The following is a 19,684-nucleotide window of genomic DNA, read 5'->3' on the forward strand; positions in this document are numbered from 1 at the left end:
TCTGTTACTTTTTAGGCATCCAATTAAAATAAAAAAAAAATCAAATGAATATCAAATTGCGCAGCTCATTAAGCAGATGTGGGCTATTTCATAATCCTCATAATCAGTGGTTTTTATATGAATTATTTAGATCATAATTTTATAATTGAAGTTTGGAATGGAGGAATGATTGTAACTGATTCAGAAATACTCAGCTTTGAAAGCAAAATGCTCTGATGTGCGTATCAGCAGCTGCTCTCATCTTAATTTGTAAATGTGCAATATATTCTCATGTTCTTACAGCAGTGCAGAGAGTTATGATGTATTTATGGTGAAACAGTTACAGACTGATAGCAAATGTTATATTATGTGACTCAGATCTAAAGTTAGCACTACTATACCTCTAATAAAACACATGGGAAATTCTAAACTATTGAACCGTTTTTGGACACAGAGGATAACTAATTTTCTAGAATGTAGGACTGTCTATATAATAGTCATAATAATAAACTTAACGTAACTTACATCTTATTCCATAAACCTTGTATTAAAACAGGTTTTAAGAGAGGTCAGTAAATCTTTTACGTAACTTGGGGCGAGGCCATCCAAAGCTTTAAAAGTGATGAGTAAAATTTTAAAACTAATACTTAAAAAATAGAAGCATGGAGACTCCCTCTTAATATGAGTCTACTCCAAGATTTCTTATGGTCTGCCTCATAGTTTAGTCACTGAGCCAAGCTTGCTGTGAAGCAGGCTGGTGGAATGTGTTTGTCCAAAGATTATGACTTCTCATTTATGTTTACTTAATTTTACAAAGTTAGCAAGTTAAATTATCTAAAGTGCATGAGTTACTTGACTGGGGAGGGACATAAAGCTATAGATCATCCACATTGCAGCAATGGGAAACACTATGGTTCAACAGAGGGCCCAGAATGGACCCCTGAGAGACCTCACAGTTAAAATCATAAAAGGAGGAAGTGGTATTGGCTGTAAGAACTGAATACGTTCCATTAGCACTGCATCACGTTCTTTACACTGGAAGGGACTGCTAGAGGGCACTTAACTATGTGTTCTCAACCACAGAGGCATGCAAGAGGCTACTTCTACAGCAGCAGCACCCCCCCAGCATCTCAGTGGTTAGCACTGTTCTCCCAATCAGGGCTCTGTGTCAGGTCATGAGGTTTGGAGATCAGTTCCCGCTAAGGGCAGTGCTCCTCACAACACTGCTCTGACCATTTAAGTTGGTTGATTGGACAAGATTCCCACAAGAGTTTTTGGGATTTAATCCCTAATTAATAGGAAGAGCACTGACAAGCATCTGTTCACTGCTGCACAAGCTACAGACAGGCTGGCAAGCCTTTGCTCATTTGGAACAACATGCTTAAGTTTGAGTCCCCGCAGTGCCAGAGGACATATAAGTTCCCCATATTCTCTCCTATTAATGAGCTGTAATCTTAAACCGTGAGCAGTCTCACCTGTTGTTTCTCCAGTAAATGCAGCTTTTCTACTGTCAACATGGCCTCCTCAAGCAGCAGCGGCAGCTTGCCAGCTCTACCACGAATCTTCTTCGTTATTTTTGATGCTTCTTCTATGTATAATATCTGCATTTTCAAATTAGGCTCCAGCTGAAAAATCTATTGTTAGCTACTAGGAAGCATATCAGGTAGGATTTTAGTATTAGGAGGTTTATACAGCCTCGGGAGCTGTATTAATGAAAACACAACAGTTCCTAGATTTGCAGCACTTTTCAGGACGTATTTCACTACTGACTGTACAAAACTTTAACTAGAGAAGATCAGGACAATCCTGCACCTCCTGTCCTTTAGTGAAGCAATTCTACTAATGCAACTATTTAAAAATACTCCATAACAAATACAAGTCCTGGATTCAAACCTAAGCATTGTCAGCAAGATACAGTTAAAATAGAAGTATAAAAGTAGAAGTAAAAATAGAACTACTCATTATGAAGAAAAACAAGTGATATATATATAAACCCTGGTGTATTTGAGATTTTCCAATTTCTACAACTTAATACTTTTTAATTCCACTACATTTGTTATTTTGTCAATAAACATGTGAAATCTGAAAAAGTAACTGAAAAGTAACACGTAGAATAAAGGAACTGAAGTAAAAAGTAGCAGAAATGTAGCGAAAGTGCTAGTTTAAAAAAAATCAGCCAGAATCCCTCTTGGTCAAGCTGGCTGAGATGTCAATGTAAAGAGGCAGCCATTCTCTCTGTGTCCACAGGGGGGCGCTGTGGCTCCACACAAAACCTTACTCACTCCCTCCCTCCCATTTGGCAAAACGTCGTTTACAAACCCAGCGTACCTGTGTGTCCACCTGATCAGCTTCAGGCCTACTCACTTCCTCACTCAGGTAGGCATCAGTATTCAGCTTATAAAGCGTTTTCATCACTGTGTTCAAATGGTGAATGCGCCGATTAGAGAGAATGTCAATTAAAGCTAAATCAGTTTGAAGACATGGCGCCTCTGTCTCCCTCCCTCCTACAGCCTCAGCTAAAAGTCTGCTAATGCCAATCACTGCCCATCTCTCCACCCCACCTCCTCCTCCATTTTAGCTTTTTTATTCACAGAGTGGGCAGGCGATTCTCCTCTTAAGCGTATTATTTGTTTATATGCTAATGTTCAGATGAAAGTGAGCTAACAGAGATGGAAGGGTGGAAATGTAAACAGCGGGAGTCGAACCTGCGCACACACACACTTGTGGAGTTTGCTCTGTTAGTTCATTCCTAAGTGCATTTTAAAGGGCCAAAAGCGAGTCGCGTCTTAGATGCAAATTTGGATGAAAACTGTTGAAATATGCATTTTACTTAAACCAATCCAGTTTCTTTTATTTCAGGCCACTGACATTCAAAGAGCTAAAGTAGCGTTATGGGGATTAAATGAGCTGGTAATGGCCCTGTGATATAGAAAGCCACCTTCAAGCCACATTGAAAGACATCTCCCATCTTTATAAACAATTGGAGCTAATGTAGTCGCACGCAAACTCCATCCCCTCTCCCCTCTCATTGTCTGTCTGTCTTCTCCAGATACTAATTGTGTGGGGAGGTAAACACAGCAGTCAAGTGGAGAGGACGGCGAGTCAAGCGTGAATATCAATCTCCCCACATCAGTGTCATCAGATGACTTTGACTGAGTTGAGGCAGGGCTCATTAGGGTGGTGGAGCAGGGTGCCGCAGGCTGCAATAACATCCAGGTGGAGGCCTCTGAAGTTACGGAAACCTGCAGAGCTCACCAGGTAACAGGTGAGTGGGGTGTATGTGTGGGAGGGGTGGGGGGGTGTAATATAATCCACCCTGTACAGAGGTGTCACCAGGGTTCAGGGAGGATATGTCACATTCCCACACACTCCTGTGCATATATTCACAAGCACAAGTTCATAGCTTTCGTGTGTGCGTGCGCATACTCCATATTTATGCATCTCATTATTAGGAACTGGTGCCACCAGCAGTTCTTTGGCTCCCACGTTGGGAGGTGACAGCAAGTATTTCCCAGGTTGCACACTAGTGTCAGACCTGGCAACTAATTCCTTATAACTTTTCCTACGACGCCCAAGATTTTGGCCATAAGAAGTGTTTGTGTGTGTGTGGGGGGGGGAAAGAAAGCCCTTCTCAGATTTTCTTGGCATTTTTTGACTTTTCTCACCAGATTAATTCAACTCATGTTTGTTTGTTTTTTTACCTGAGCCATTGTTGCTTTTCTGACAACAAACCCAACGTGGAGATGGAAAAATGTTTTGACGCACATTCTCTAGTTTCAGCCTCTCAAATTGGAGTATCAACTGCTTTTCTTTAGTATTTAACACTGTAAAGAGAATATTTTGGAGGTTTCAGCCTTGCAGTGGGATAAAATTAGAGATTTTAAGACATCACCTTGAAATTCCAATCCAAAAGGACATAAAAATGAATCAATAATGAAAGTATTTGTTAGTTAAAATCCAATTTCTCCCTCATGTTTCCCTTCAAGTATATTTCATTTTGTTTCTCTTATATATAAAACTGAATATAAGCTTGTTCCGGCTCTTTATTGAAACTTCATGTTGTTTAAATCTAATATAGTCAAGGCCAGGAGTTTTTTTTCCTCTGACTGGTGATATGACTTGTGTATTATTTTATACACCTTACCTCCAAATTCAGCCTGACAGATTTGGCGTCTTTGGAGACTTTGGGATCACGACTAGAATATAAAATAAAGTTCTGTGGGTTTAAACAAAGATTGAGAGTGAGGTTAAAACATGTTTTCACCTTGAATTTAAGGCAAATAAAAATAGTTCCCAACAAGCACAGGGCCTTTTTAAAAATGCAGCAGAGACTCATCTTATTTGTGACATAAACTTTGGAGGTGTGTGAGGTGACTCGTAAAGGAAGCGCACTCTGAACCCTGCCCTGATCCTCCTGCATTAAACATCACGCAAATCGTCCACTTTTTGGTTTAGAACAGGCACAAATAATATTCTCCTTCACCGCTCCCTCCTCCTTTTTTTCTCCTCTCTCCTTCCTCTTTCACTCTTTCTCTCTCTCTCTCTCTCTCTCTCTGTGGGTCCCTGATAGGCTCAATCTCCAGTGACTATGTTCAAAACACTGGGCCAGAATAGCACGGGGCCCTAGGTAGATGCATATTTATGTGCTGCGTTTACTTCTTACCACAGAGGAGAAGAAGAAATAGTGTGTTTCCAAGGTGAGCAAAACAAACAACTTCAAAGGAATTTAAATGCAATTCATGTAAATTTTGTCCTACAGTCACATGCTTGTGCAGAGATTATCGTTAGATTGTTAACGAAGGATTCACGCTCGATGCCAGATGACCTGATTATTGTCTCGTTGCAGAAACAGGAGCGCAGAGGCGTCGGTCAGTGTATCAGATGAAGCTGAGTGAAAGCTTATGCGCAACGACACGCGCGTGCTGTATATTCGCAGTTTGTGAGGTCCTGTCAGGAAGTTGTGGCTTTTGGGCAGTGAATTAAAACCAGCAGCCACATTGCTCAGTGAAGGGAGTGATCAGCAAGAGCACTGCTAATGGATGAGATGAAAGAGCTGCTCAGCAAGGGTGAAGCCAAAAAGTAGTAATTTATCAATGCTCCCTCGGGGTGTCATTTATTTACTGCTAATCCGTAACAGAACTATATAAGCTTCCACCGGGTCTACGGCTCAGCACCTGATAGCTAATAGCTGCTGTTAAATCTGTGTGTGATATTTCTCTGAATCCTCATGGACGGCCGCTCGTCACATGTACCCTCATCAAACGCAGCCGCGAGATCGTCTAATTATCTGTTAATGTCATGATTCAGCTGGCTCTGGAAACATGGTGTGTGTTTGTGTGTGTGTGCGTGTGTGTGTGTGTATGCGTATTCCTGTAGTTGTGGGGACAAAAATCTGTTTACTTTGTGAGGACCCTCCTTACTTATGGGGACAAAACACAAAGTCCCCACAATGTAAATCATTAACTATGAGGGTGAAGACCTGCTTTAAGGTTGGGGTGAGGTTAGGGTTGGGTTAAGGTAAGGGTTAAGATTAGGCAAGTAATGTTTATTGTTATGGTCAGGTGGTGGTTAAGCCTCCAGGAAATGAATGGAAGTCTATGTAATGTCCCCAGAAGTGATGGAAACACGACTGTGTGTGTGTGTCGGTGGGGTGGTTGGTTGGTTTCGTCGGGGTGGGGGGACCAGCAGGGCTCAGAGCTAGGCCCTTTGATGTGAAAGATAATTACTTGTGTAGTTAAGATAATTAGCAAAAGTCCAGAATGAAAGTAAATAAGCTCACTGTCGCTATAGCCCAAATGAAGTCAAGCTGCGAACCAAACAGCGTGTGATTTCCCTCCTTCTCGAGACTTTAAATTAGATTTAGGATGGGCTTTTTGGCACAGGTTTGGTATATGTTTGAAGGTGTTTGTTTTTCACTCAGATGCTTCACGTTTGGCACGTTTAAAGGGGAACTCCATCAATTTTACACATCAAAGTCTGTTTACAAGGCTTCAGGAGTACTGCTGCATATGTGGAAAAGATGCATGAATCCTTTTGTGACTCCAGAGGGAGCTGGATGAAGACTAATAAATATCCTCAAGTGATGTCACCTGAGTCATTTGAAGCTGAGAGCTACAAGTTCGAAAATGAAACAAATCTGGGGTGCAAAAACAAGTGAGATTACCAGACCTCTGCAGCCTGCTCCTCACCTCTGCTTGGTGATTGCAGCTCAGGGCTACTTTAGGCTCTAGTCGGTAATTGAGTTTCATAAAAAAATACACATAAAAAGACAGACAGGGGAAATAAAACGTAAAATTTTTACAGTGACACATTAAAAAAAGTTTTTAAAACACACTGAAGTACAAGTAAATAAATGACATTTGATACTGTGAATGAGCGTTTGGTTTCCAGTATTAGCTTGTTGCAGATATACGGCCATCGGTTTATAAGTTGGCTCCGAAGTATAACAAAATTGCAGCACAGAAATGGACATTTAGAATCAGTGTCACCCTTACATAGTTTATCCTTCAGAAAGGACTTAGTCACAAGTTAACTTTTCAACAGTAAAATGTGCTTAGAATCAAGCTTGGTCACATTTCTTTAAAAAAGCATATACTTGCACTAATTTCATGAGTAAAAGTCTCCCCAAAACAGCCTTCCCCTCTTGGAAAGAAGGAAGCTTTAGATTTTTCCCTCGTTTATTATTTTAACAGTTCATTGTCCCTACATGGAAGTTTAAATACTGCAAAACCTTCCTGTCCTATACTTGCTTTTGTTTTGCTTTTTGTTTGGCCTAAAGGCGGTAAAACACAGTGAGCATAGAAATAGTTGATTTGAGATGTCGACTTGTGGATCATGTCCTACAGTTGCATGCGTGTCTGGGCAGGTTCAAATATGGGGACTCCTCAGGGCGATGTGAGTCCCTCACAGATGTGTGTCTAAGTGGCTTCATCCCCGGCTCTCGTGGAGAAGAGACTCCCCGGCCGTTCTCATCACCATTCCGCCGCATTCCAAGGACATTGTTGTGATTGACAGGGCTTAATGTGTATCTTGCCAGAATTGAATTTGATCCTGGGGGCTCTGCCACGGGGCCCCCATGTTAGATTTACACCCCTATCGTCCCCTCCCTTCTCTCTGTTGAACAAACAGAAACAGAATTACCTCTTCTAGAGCAGCTCCTGCCTGCTCGCTTGCTGCATCGTGGCGAGATCATGTGCCGGTCTGTGTCGCTGGGTGATTGTGCAGCTTGTGTTTTTCTTTTTTTTTTCTTCTTCTTTGCAGGGAAGGCTGAAACCTCGGGAAGGATTGGGACATGTGAAACACAGATGGAATTAGAGCAGGTGTGACCGTGTGAGCTTATTTTGATGCGTACGTACGTATTTTATGTACAGGTGTGTGTCACGGTATATGTGTCCGCGTTTGCGTGTTTGTTTATGCCTGAGGATGGGCGGAAGGTGGGGGTATTGTAGGATTTTAGATGCACCTGCTGCCACAGAGCTGTAATTTTCCTTGCAGAATTTAGCTGAATAATCGTACTTCTCCCGCTGGCGCCTCACGCTTCAAAGAACTGACGAGATGAAACAAAACAATGATTTGTGGCGGGCTTGTCAGAAACGCCACACCCCACGCTGTCTGGGGTGAGGTGGCGTGGCGACATCCGTGTTGCATAACAGGCAAAAACTTTTCTCACCTCGTATATACATCAAGGCTTAATCAAGGCCGTAAATGGCAGCACGGTGCCTGAAATAAAACTGGGCTTCAGTCGGAGGCATTTGAACATTCTCCACGGTGACGTTAGCTGTCAGTGTCTACATGAAGAGACTGCATTTTATACCAAGCCATCATCAATTCCAGAGACATCCAGAATAAAGATACCTTGGGCTTGTTGTTACTGCGATACCATTCAGATCTTTGAAAACTGTGGCATCAGTTCACCATGCTCCATGCTGTGAAGCTGTGGGCATACAAGTGGGGGCCCCATTCTCCACAGCTTTTAGAAAGCTGACTCTTGTCTCCCACCGATCTGTGGCAGTTACATCCTTATCGCCAGCGAAAAGCCTGCCATCCAGGTTTATCCATTTGGCTGAAGACTGACATTACTGCAGCGGTGTCCCTCCTTATCTCTGTCTCTTTCTGAGGCTGGGGGAGAGAATGCAGACGGAGACAGATTCCTATTTCAGCTGAGAAGGAAACAATGGGTCTCTATCTTGATTCCATGCGGAGGCACTGCTGAAGTGGCGTCCTTTATCCATTCATACACACGAACCAACGATGATGTGCTGGTTTTAATCTGTCAGGCGTGTTTTGTGGGCTCTTTGTTATCACCTTGTGTATTACAAGTGCTCCGTATATAATTTACATTGCGTGACCATATATAAGTCCATCCTGGAGTCCTCTGCAATCCAGCAATTAGGTAATTTATTGCACATTTTATCAATCTGTAATCTGTTTTTTCCAAAAAAGGTGATATAGGAAGAATGCTTGTCAGTTTGATCATTAAGTCAAACAGTAGCGTTCTGCACAGGCCTAAAACTGGCACCCCAATCCAATTCCACCTATTTTTTTGCTGTTTGTAATCCATTAATGAACAACAGCTTGCCAGGCTTTTCCTCTTCCCACAGGGAAATTTCGTCTCTACTTGGTAAACATGAAATGCGTGGACTAGTTTAAAGTTGGCAAATTTTAAAATAGCCAAACCTGACAGTAGTCAACTCGACCTGAGCACGGTGCTTTGTCATGACCTGTTGGTGTTACAAACACACCTTTGATCAGCTGCATTGAAAAGGACTTTGTATTCCCTGAACTTGTCCTCTCAGGCGGTGATTACCTCCAGGCTATGTGTTGCTCCAAGAAAGCTTAAAGTTAAGACAAGGGAACCGTTTTTAATCTTATAAAACAACTTTTAGTTCCTTTTTCATTGTTACAAAAATTCAGCAAATTCACTCACAGTGGGCCATAATAGTCACAAAAATACTCAAGCAAGATTCTGGATAGAAGGATATACACTGTATGCATTGTATTTATAGAGGGTTTTTCAGTGATGCCCTTATTTTGGGAACTTCCCTCAGTGAGAGAGAGTAGGAGATTTAAAAAATATAAGATGGTCTGTCTAACAGGTAGAGGAGGAACAATGGTGTACTTTCCTTCTTGCTCTGCTCCTTCTTATTTTTTATCACTGGCTCTGGCCTCATTCTTCTGTCAAATAAACAGACTAAGTTATCTTGCTAGGTGGCGACAATAAAATCACTGCTGTTTCTTTCCCCACAGATTGCTGGATTAAGTAAAAGTGATTATTTCTCTCTCTCTCTCTCCAGCCCTCTTCAGCGCTTTTATTGTGCCTCCTCGGCTGACCAATCCGTTTGCGGGGTGTAGTTCCTGTTTTCCTGCAAGGGCCTGTTAATGCCACCAGATATTTCCCTGTTGCACCTGACTACTTAAGTGTTTGTGTTCTGCAGTGTTTTTGCTCTCCCACCTGCCCGCGCTCTTGCCGTTAAATGATTAATGCTGAATATAAGGACCCACCAGCATCTCTTCCCTTTCGCCTCCTCCCTGTCTCTCTTCCTCGCCCTCACCACCTCCTCTGAGGCTATTGATTGTAGAACAAAGGGGAGGGACTCGGGCTGACCCCCAGATTACAAGTGTATGGAGTATAATTACCTGCAGCGCGCCCGCTCTCTCTGCTCTCTCCTCGCATCCCTTCACTGACTCCATCTCTCTAAACAAAAACACAGCCGAGCCGATAAGGCAAAAAGCTCAGCTAAATTAAACATGTCAGTTTTTTAATGGAGTTTATTTACTTTGGTGTGTTTACCTATTAATGTTGGCTATGATTTCATCTGCATACTGGACCTGAGACCGTGTGTGTGTGTGTTTGTGTGTGTGTGTGCAGACTTGACTGGAGGCTTAACCCTGCTCTGTGTGATGCAGTAGTAGCTGAAAGCTGAGGCTATTGTCACTTACGGCCACAAGAAACAGGAAGTATTATCCACAGAGGGAATGTGTACTTTGGTATAAGATAGGCTTCGCCGACATCCATTTAAAAAGTAGAGCAGTGTGAAAGTTTGCTAATAACAAAGTCTTAAGTGGAAATATTGATTCCTTAAGAGGGGAAAAGGGCAGTGGTTTTGCATGTTATAGCTCATTAAGTGGAAATACTTGCATAAAATTAATTAAGGTTGATTAAACTGCTGCAGGTACAAGAGGAAGAAAAACACTCTTGGCTTAGAAGTCTCTCTGCTTATGGATTTATGGTGTTTTATGTGATTTTCTGTGGTGGCTTTAAGGTGGAACAGAGGGAGGTCTTGCCTGATTCTATATTTATAATCAACTAGCTCAGTGATGCAGGAAGCCTGTCGCACTGAGTTAGTAAGAAAAGTCACGATCGCCTGTGATTTCCATTTGATTTACCAATGCCAACCAACCTGAGAAGCTGTGAGGCCTCATTTGGACCAAGTCTGACGATTTGGTCTGAATGAACCTCCAAACTCCAGTCCTCCCTTTCATTTTGAGTGTGGGTAGGAAAGTTTAGGCTACAGCATACAGGATTGCAAGTGATGGCAAAAAAGAGAGGCAAAGATCTCAGAGGTCCTGCTGTAAAAAGTTTAAACAGATTCAGCTTTTGAAGAAGCCACATACTAGCTGGTCAACAGTATTATTGTTCAAGCCTTTTACACTAAATTTATAATTATAGCTGCTACTATAATACTTATAATGTAAGGTTTAATGTTAGCGAAACGGGCATTAATGGAAATTAAAATTTGATTGTCTAACTTATTATCTTAAACTGTTACAATAATTGACCCAGTCCAGGCCAGTCAATACAGAACACGGGCCGACCTGCACTGCAGTCCATATAGTTTAGTGCGTAGTCCCTTGCTTGAGGATACACCTGTGCTTGTGCTGGACGCTCAATAGTCTGCTGTGACATCAAGGAACAGCTTACATTCATTCTTTTTTGGGTGAGCTCTTCCTTTAAAGTGGCACAGTAAGCCTTGTGATTAATTAGACAGAGGAAGAGATAGACTTTAACTTTAACAGACTTGAACTTGGAAAATTGTATGCCCTTAAATGTACAAAAAAAAAAAAAAAAAAAAGTCGTCTAGGTGCCAGTGTCTCATTGTGTCATTATTTCTTTGCCTAAGAAATGTATAAATAATCCAAGTATTTCCCTCCCACCCACAGAACATTTCAGCAGAGCACTTTCGAAATGCTCTTTCTGACAGGAAGTGTCCTCTGGTGGCTCAAGACTGTTCTATCGTGACGCGGTTATATGCTGCGAGGAAAAAGAGCAGAGCAGCTGTGGAAAGATCAGCCAACTCAAATGGCAATCTTCAGACCTTTTCAGACTAAAATCAATAATAGAGAGACTGTCTGCCATTTTCATCAGGCGATATTTGCATTTCAGTTTCTTGGTTTTTAACAAAAGTCTTGCAGACTCTTGGCAGGTGGTCGGCGTTGACATCCAATCCAACAAACATGTCTGCTGTTTTGTACACTCTTGAAAATCCTGTGTATGTCACGTTGTGAAATGTGAAAAACCTGTGAAACTCACAGCATGAGACAGTTTTATTGTTCAGTTTGTAATTTTAACTGCTTCTTGTAAAAAAAAAAAAAAAAAAAAAAACGGGGAAAAAAAAATCCATTTAGCATCCTCTCCAAAGCAATCATAACAACAGAAATGTTTTCCCCTCCCTTATCAGTCATTCTCACAAACAACAGCATGGGATTTAGCACAACAGTTAGCACAATACAATGGCACACATGTCAGTGGTGATGAAATATATAGACTGTGAGGGCTGTGTGATATTAAGACACAGTTATTGAGCTGCATCATCCAGTTTGAACAAATTATGCCTCAGTTGTGTCTCTGTTTTAAAAAAGATGAGTCCTCTGCTTCGTGCTTATGCATGAAGAGGTGAGAGCAAAGCTTTCATGTGGATCTTATTAATTTGTTTATTTCATGGGAAGATCAGGAAGCCTCAATATTTTCTACTCTGTTTATACCGTATTGATTTTGTTTTGCATCCCTCAAGAAGCCAGAGATTTTAGGCTCTTTAAGTTCTCTCGATTGCATCCTGAAATGCTTATTCATGCATTCACTAATGCCCATTCGCAGCGTATTAATTAATGCAACATGCACGCATGCACACACATACAGACACACAGGTGCACTTTTTCTGTGTATATGTAGTAGCGATTTTAATCTTGTGGTATTAGCATTTTCATTTAGTCCTGGCTTGGTTGCCCCACTTAGGCTTACTGTGGTTCCCAAGAAGACTGGGCCAGTCCAGGCTAGTCTGGGCTGGGCCAGGGCACAGACTGTGTGTGTGTATGTGTGTGTGTGCATAGCTTGTGGGTCCATCCATCTGCAGTCGGACAGGGCCTGGCTCTCTCCCAGCCCTTTAGCACAGCCATTACAGCACCAGCCACCAAAGTGGTGCCACATGTATGCCTCCTCAAGATACCAGAGGAACTATGTGTGTGTGTGTGTGTGTGTGTGCGCGCGCACATGCACGCGTTGGGGGCACAAGCCCAAGTGTAATAGGTTGATAAATCACCCACTAGCTGCAAATTAATGAACAGCATATGGGAGCGAGTGCAAATACGCCGCCAAACTGAAACAATTGCATCGAATTACTTTATCTTGCAAAACAAAAATCAATTAAAGCCTGATATATATCTCATGTTGCTACAGCGCTCATATTGTGCAGGAAAACACCGTGGGGAAAGTGCAAAGCCTGTGGTTTTCAAGTGTTTATTTGCATTGAGGGGAGGGAGGAAAGCGAAAGGTCTGCTGAAGGTCAGTTTAAATGGAGAAGGGCAGAAATTTCTTTCTGACTTGTTTGCCTGAAAAACAAGTTAAATCAACAAGCTGCAGGTGATGGAAATTGGATAAAACCTTCAAGGCTGCATCTCAAGAGTATGAATTCGATATTTATTATGTTTGAATGAGTGGACCACTTTGGACCCCCCACTCCTGCACTTAAAAAAAAAATAAATAAAAATATATATATATGTATGTGTGTGTGTGTAAAGAAAAGGATGCATCAGTATAATGGTATTTCACATTTTTCAATAGAGGAGACCTTTGGTGTGACAGCAGTGCACTGTGGTGAGATAGGAAGAGACAGGCGAATGGAGGAAGGATGGGAATGAATGAAGTGTTAGTTAGGTGGTCACGGCGCCACCTGTGATCCGCAGTAAAACTAAACCCTCTCATTCCCTATCGTCTACTCTCTCTCCCTCATCCCTTTGTTTTTTTAAGGTCCTCGGAGGATATTGCTGCCGTATTCTTTCAGTGGTAAAATGTCCCCAGGCACAAAGCTATTTCAGATGCTTTACCGGTGGGCCCAAAGTGATAGAAAAGGCGTAATTTGTTTTGACTTTGCCTCTCACACAAACCAATCTCCCAGTGTTATTTAAGTCGCCGCTCTTCTCTCGCTCTCAGCAGCATGTGACGACAAACAACAAATCTCAGGTTGCCATGGATCTAAGCTATTTATAGGATGCTTGTGTGTCTTTGGCGTGTGTTTGCGTTCCTCGTGCACCTGCATGCGCGTGTGTTTAATTGTCAAAGCTTTCTTGTAATTCTCCCTCTTGTTTGTTTCAATCACGTGGTTGAAATGTTGTCATAGCCAAACTATCGCAGTGCAGATTCAGTTGCAACCTATTGTTTCCAAACATAATAAAAAAAGAGAAGAGCTTTGTAACTTTGAATTAGGCTTTAAAAAAATGTATTCATGCCGTATTCCCAGTGCACTCATATCTGGGCTGGTATGATCCGAGGATGCAGAGAAGAAACAAGAGAGCCCAGGAATAGCGACAGGAAGCCTAAAAAACACCTGATGGTCCTGAAATAGAGAGCTTCATTATGCCGGAGCTGGTGAGGATCCAGCCCCCGCCTGTTGATAATCAATTCCCTCTGGTGACTTCTGAACTGCGCTTATCAGCCGTGATGCAGGAAAAGAGAGGATAGCTAAAAGAAGCTCTCTAAACTTCTGCAAGCAGGCTGCATTCACTGTTTGCTTTGGCCCAAACAGATGTCAGATTGATAACACAGTTTAGTTTGTTTCCCGTCTTTTTAACTGTACTTGCTTGCCTTGTGTGTTTGTTCGACTTAGAGATGCCTTTTTGTCAGGAAGTAATTCGGCATTCTCACTAAAACAAATAGAGAAAAAGACAGGGAAGACATCTGATTTGTTGGCACCTCCCACGCAGAACTGTCTACCTGTCGCACTCAACCTCTTTTCCAGCCACCACGAACAGCTTTCGTCCTTGTTTTTCCCAAGCATCATGTAAAACTGTGGTTCTGAGCCTTTTTTGTCTGATGCACCACATAGTCCTGTCAGATGAGCTCAAGTGCCTCTTCGCTGACACCACCCGTTATGTTCCAAAAATATTGTTATGAATGGCTTTTAAAGTGGGTGCTTTATAACACTTAATTAAGTAAAAGAGAAATTCCTATTTATTTATTTTTTTATAAAACTGAATTGTAAATATTTAGGTTGTTTTGCAGCTGCCAGCAGTGATAAGATAAGATAAGATGAACTTTATTGATCCCACAGTGGGGAAATTTACTTGTCGTGGCAGCTCACAAGAACAGAAAAAGAGTGCAAAAACAGTTTAAAATAATATAGAGGTAATAAATTAAATTAACAAATTAACAATTTACGGTATTGTTAATGTGGTAGAAGCCGTACGATTCATCCATCTGTCATCAATGGCAGCTCTGCATGTCTTTGAACTGTGGGAGGGAACCGCGCCGCCCTCTGGACCGTTCAACCATTTGTATTTCTATTTCCGAAAAATTACGTTTAGTTTTAGCTATCTCCTTCGTGTATCAGTCAGTCAATTTCAAATGCTAGCCATTATTTATATTTTATCAATTTAAACTACTTTAAGCTATTTCAGCTGTGTAGCCAGCCGTTTATTTCGACAATTTATCCATTAGCTGTAGCAAACAAGTGTCGGCCATTTAACCATCACTTTTAGCGATTTTGATTATTTAGCCATTACCTCGAGCGATTTTAACCATTTATCCACTTCTGTGAGCTGTTTCAACCTCTCTGCTCACTCTGCTAACTATCTTTCACACGCTCTCAGTTGCAGTATGTAGTGTCACATGTCACAGCTGAGTGGAAGGAGGTATTGTGCAGTCAGCCTAGCGTAACTGGTAGATCAGTATTACATCAATTTGCAGTGCTATTTTCTTCCTTACCAAATATGTGGATTCATTTTTTTCAGTCAAATCATAAATTACTTTTTTTTTTCATGTTTTAGCCACTTCACATTATTTCCACGTACCTCGAGGCGACTAGAAGTACCCTCAGGGGTATAAATACTCCTGGCTGGTAATTACTGATGTAAAACACACAAGCGTTTTCAGATGGTGGCCGCTGGTGCAGCTGCTGCTGCTTCTGCTGCTTCTGCTGCTCGCTCGTCTCAACATGCATTCTGGGAAATGAGGTGCTGCGGAGAAAAAGGGGAGGTGGTGTTGTACATGAAACCCATCATATATCCAGGGCTCTAATTACTTCCATGCTCCTCCCTTGTGTCTTAGATGGATTCTCAGGAGTCAGAAGTGGAGGATCAGCACTTTCCATCCCTCCTACCTACTCTATGTTCTTTTTCTCCTTTGTCACAGCAGGGCTTGTGTTATTAACCTTCTGTCTGCTCATGCAAATAGGACGCTATAGCCCTCTATCTCCCGCTCTTGCTGCAAGCTCGTTTTAGACAGTTGAGCTCCCTTCTGAAATTTCCGTGTCTTGTTTCCTCTTATAGAAATCCTGCCGCATTCGTCTGGGATCGAGAGCCTGAGAAAAGGCAAATGGGAGAGGAAAGAACAGAAAAGAAAAGAAAAGAGACAGTGGACAGCGCAGGTTAATTATTGTCACATTTCACTTGAGAACGAGGAAAAAGGAATAGAACATAAGTTGGAAATGTGGTAAAAAGAAATGACTGAGGCATGAAGCACAGATGTAGAGACAGAAAACAATAAAATTGACTTCATGATGAAATACATAGTTGGAGTGTTGCTCTGTTTGCTCTTGTGTCAATGTGTGTGTGTGTGCGTATGCTTGTTTAACTAGAAATGTACTGCTGCACAACACAGATGGGTCAGAGGTGTATTTAGTTTTGATGGCTAGAGACCATCACTCCTACAGCTAGGTCCCTGTCCTCTTATTGTGCTGATCTCTCAACCTCATTGTTATGGCCACTGAGCTCCTCTCAAGGTGGTGGTTGTAACTCTCATCAGCTCAGCGCGGCAATTGGGCAGCGATGGCCGATGCGAAACCCGGCCGGGGACGGCAATAATCATCAGATGTGGATCAAGTGTGAACTGTCATCTTTACACAGGGTCCCTCCCGTCTGATTAACAGGACAGCTCGTGGCTCAAGGAGCCACTAACATCCTCATTAGCTCGTATCTCCACCCAGTCTCCAACAGCAGCTCAGACCCCACCCCTGCATCGACCAATGATGAGGGCTCGCGGTGCTGCACATAAAAGCCGCATTCATGCCCTGCTCTATAAGGGCACATAAAAATGACAGCTGCACTTTAAAGTGTTTCTGTGTAGCTTGTAACGGCAGACACAATGAGATACACAGTCGTTAAAGGCTCCTAATTTGGCAGTTATGGGAATGGAAAAGCTGCATAAGTAGTGTGTAAATGTTCCTGCTGATCCTCTGACCAAATGTCATTGTCTGTCTGTCTGTCTGTCTCTCTCTCTTTCTGTCTATTCATCCATCCATCCATCCGTGGTTGAGATAATCGATGAAAATTAATTTGCAAGTGTTTTTGGTAATCACTTTACAGTAAACTGACCATCTTTAGGTTTTAGATGGTCAGACAAAATAAACTGGTATTACTTCTTTCAGCTTTAAGAAATTATGATGGTGAATGCTGCTAGTAAGTTTTTGTTGTTGTTCTAAGAAGCATCAGACCAAAGGAGAATACATTTGTAGATTCACTTTAGGAGCATTAAAGCACATTAAAACAGCCAAGATAATGTCGTAAAAGTGTCAGAGCTATAGTGCCCTTGATCCGAGAATATTGTGAACTGCTGGGGAGAGACCTAAGAAGGAAGCATGTATTTATGTTTTGTTGCAGGAGCTCAGTTCCCTCATCCTCAGGACATTACAGGCTGGTTTGATGAAGATGAAAACAAAACAAACTTAGAGCAGTGGTTATCTCAGTCACCAGACTTCCACCCATTTGAACACGAGTTGCTCTATTTGAGTATTGTTTTTTTTTTTTTGGTTCAGTCAACAAAGCAAAGAGAAAAAAAAATAATGGTATTTCTCCGTAATCTCACCCTTCCTGTCTCTCCTACACACACTCTACTTCTCTCTCTCTCTCTCTCACACACACACACACACACACACACACACACACAGCAGAGTTTAGCAGTTTTCACGGGCAGCAGCAGAATGTGTCACATGTCCCATGAGATTGCCCTTGACTAAGACACTGAAAACTCACCTCCTTCTGCGGCCTTATCAGTCTGGATGAGAGTGTTGCTGAAAACAAAACACAAAATAATAGAATTTGTTTGTTTTTTTTTTTAGGAGTGGTACAGTAGCTCATCCTCTCAGATACAGGTAGACATTTTCGAACCAGTGCTGATACATTTAAGTTGCTTTAGTGAGCCAAGAGTCTGTTAAGGATTTTCATAAGTCTGTCCTGTTGATTTACATTTTTGGCATTCGGCCGTCTTCTTTATCACGAAGGAATTGCATAAAATTGAGCAGATTGGGTCCAAATCCACATTTTAGACTTCCTAATACTCATTTTAGACATGCAACACTCTTATCACACTGATGTATTCGTTCATCTAAACTTAGATTATTCTGTTATTATTTGTAAATGATAAAAGTTTTTCACCCAAACAGTCCTTTCACCAAGTTGCGTATTTTTCGCTGATGAAAATGCAGAAGAGGATTAAATGGCAAATCAGCAGAGTAAACTTCCGAGGTCTTGTATTAGGACACTTGATGGTGATGGTGCATTTAATCAAGAGGCTACTTACATCAGAAAATGAACTGCTTGCTCTATTAAACATGCTACCCCGGATGTGTTGAGAGAGGAGAACTTATTTCACCTCTGATTAGGCTAATGTTTACGTAACGTTCAGACGATGAAACACAAGAAATGGCTTTACAACAGGATGCACTAAAGCTGAAGTTCTTTATCCTATATTATTGATATATAGATTTTATAATAGATCTTATGTTATTGGAAAACAATAGAAATTATTATGACTATGTGCTTTTGTATTATATGTTAAAATCAAATCAAAATTCTCAGGAGGGGGGGGGGGGGGCAGGCTGGAGCCTATCCCAGCTGACTGCGGGTGAGGGGCGGGTTAGCATAAAGAATGGACACGTGGCAACTGCTAGCCTGTCCAAAGCTCAATAATATGCACTTTGGGCCAACTTCATTTTTAACAAATCCAGACAGATTTTAGTATGGACAGCAAAAATTAAAAAACAAACAAAAAAAAAAAACATAAAATTGATTTGAAATGCGATTCAGATTGGATTTCTACAAACGTGTCTCAGTCAGATCGCTCTGGCTGCTCAAATTGCATTCTAAAATATGTTTTATCCTCGTGTCAGTCATGGTGCGGCCCATCCCCATGACTGCATGCCATGTTAAGGTGAATAACTTTAGATGTTCCCTTTGTTTTTTGTCTTGGACTCAGCGTGACTCATGCTTCCAGTTCCACAGACACACGCTGCAGACGCTCAAGATCAGTTTTCGTTTTGGGCCAGAGAAAATTGGAAAGCCTGAAGGTACGCAAATATGAAATGCAGAATCAAATCAAACTCCCCTTGTGTTTTTAGCAGTGAGTGAGTGGTCCTGTAATCATACTTGTATTGTTTTTTTTTTCTCTGGGACAACACCACTTGAAGGCATTTTTCTGAACGTGCACAGGGAGACAGTCGGAGACATGCACAAAATAAAATAACTGAGCTTTTGTTTCTCTCTTTGCTAAAGCATTGTTGCTATGGTTTCAGCCCTGACTGTTTTAAAATACATGCATGTGAGTATCACAGTGAAGCTCTTTTGTTTGCAATCAGCCAGCATATATCCTGTTTGTAGCTGGATCCATATTGCATGGATTGGATGTTTTGTTTTTTTTTTCCCGCTCACTGTTGCCGGTGCTCATTGTTTATGAGATGTGCTGGTTAAGATGATCAAATTCAGGACATTGCAAATGGGAGTATGCATGTGCAGAGGCAAGCAGGCACGTGTGAAGCTCATACACACACACACACACACACACACACACACACACAATCACAGTGGATTACGGCTGGCCCCTGGGGCTGAATAAAAAGATGAATACACACAACTAGAGCAAAAAAGCTCTTCCTTTTGTCCTACCAGAGAGCACAGTGCCGTATAGGAGAGAGCACATCCACTATAGATTCTTTTATAGTTCAGATCATTCTTTTCAATGAAACACCTTGAGGTGCTGTCAGGGCTGATCACAATGGGCGATTTGATGGCTTGCCATAAGAACATACACTGTTGGATATAGTGTGGGTAAGTGGCTGTGGGAGAGAGAGGGAGACAGAGAGAGAGAATTTTAACCACTCCATAGACTAAGTGAGGCACTTCATGGTTAAATATAACTTTTTCCACCCTCTCCTCCCTCAGAGCGATCAATATCCCATTTGTGGGTTTTAGGGCCTGTGTGTTCCCCAGGCTTTGGGCTCCT

At 41.8% G+C, this 19,684-nt stretch overlaps 1 long non-coding RNA gene across 1 annotated transcript; it reads left to right on the forward strand.

Annotated features, from left to right (window-relative positions):
- Nucleotides 1-2,212: 2,212 nt before the first annotated feature.
- Nucleotides 2,213-15,974, forward strand: LOC124054078. Its single transcript, XR_006842307.1, has 3 exons — nucleotides 2,213-2,355; nucleotides 3,029-3,244; nucleotides 15,739-15,974. It is a non-coding gene; the product is annotated as an uncharacterized LOC124054078 (long non-coding RNA).
- Nucleotides 15,975-19,684: the final 3,710 nt, after the last annotated feature.

Source organism: Scatophagus argus, chromosome 22 (assembly GCF_020382885.2).
Source record: "Scatophagus argus isolate fScaArg1 chromosome 22, fScaArg1.pri, whole genome shotgun sequence".
Lineage (NCBI taxonomy): Eukaryota > Metazoa > Chordata > Actinopteri > Scatophagidae > Scatophagus > Scatophagus argus.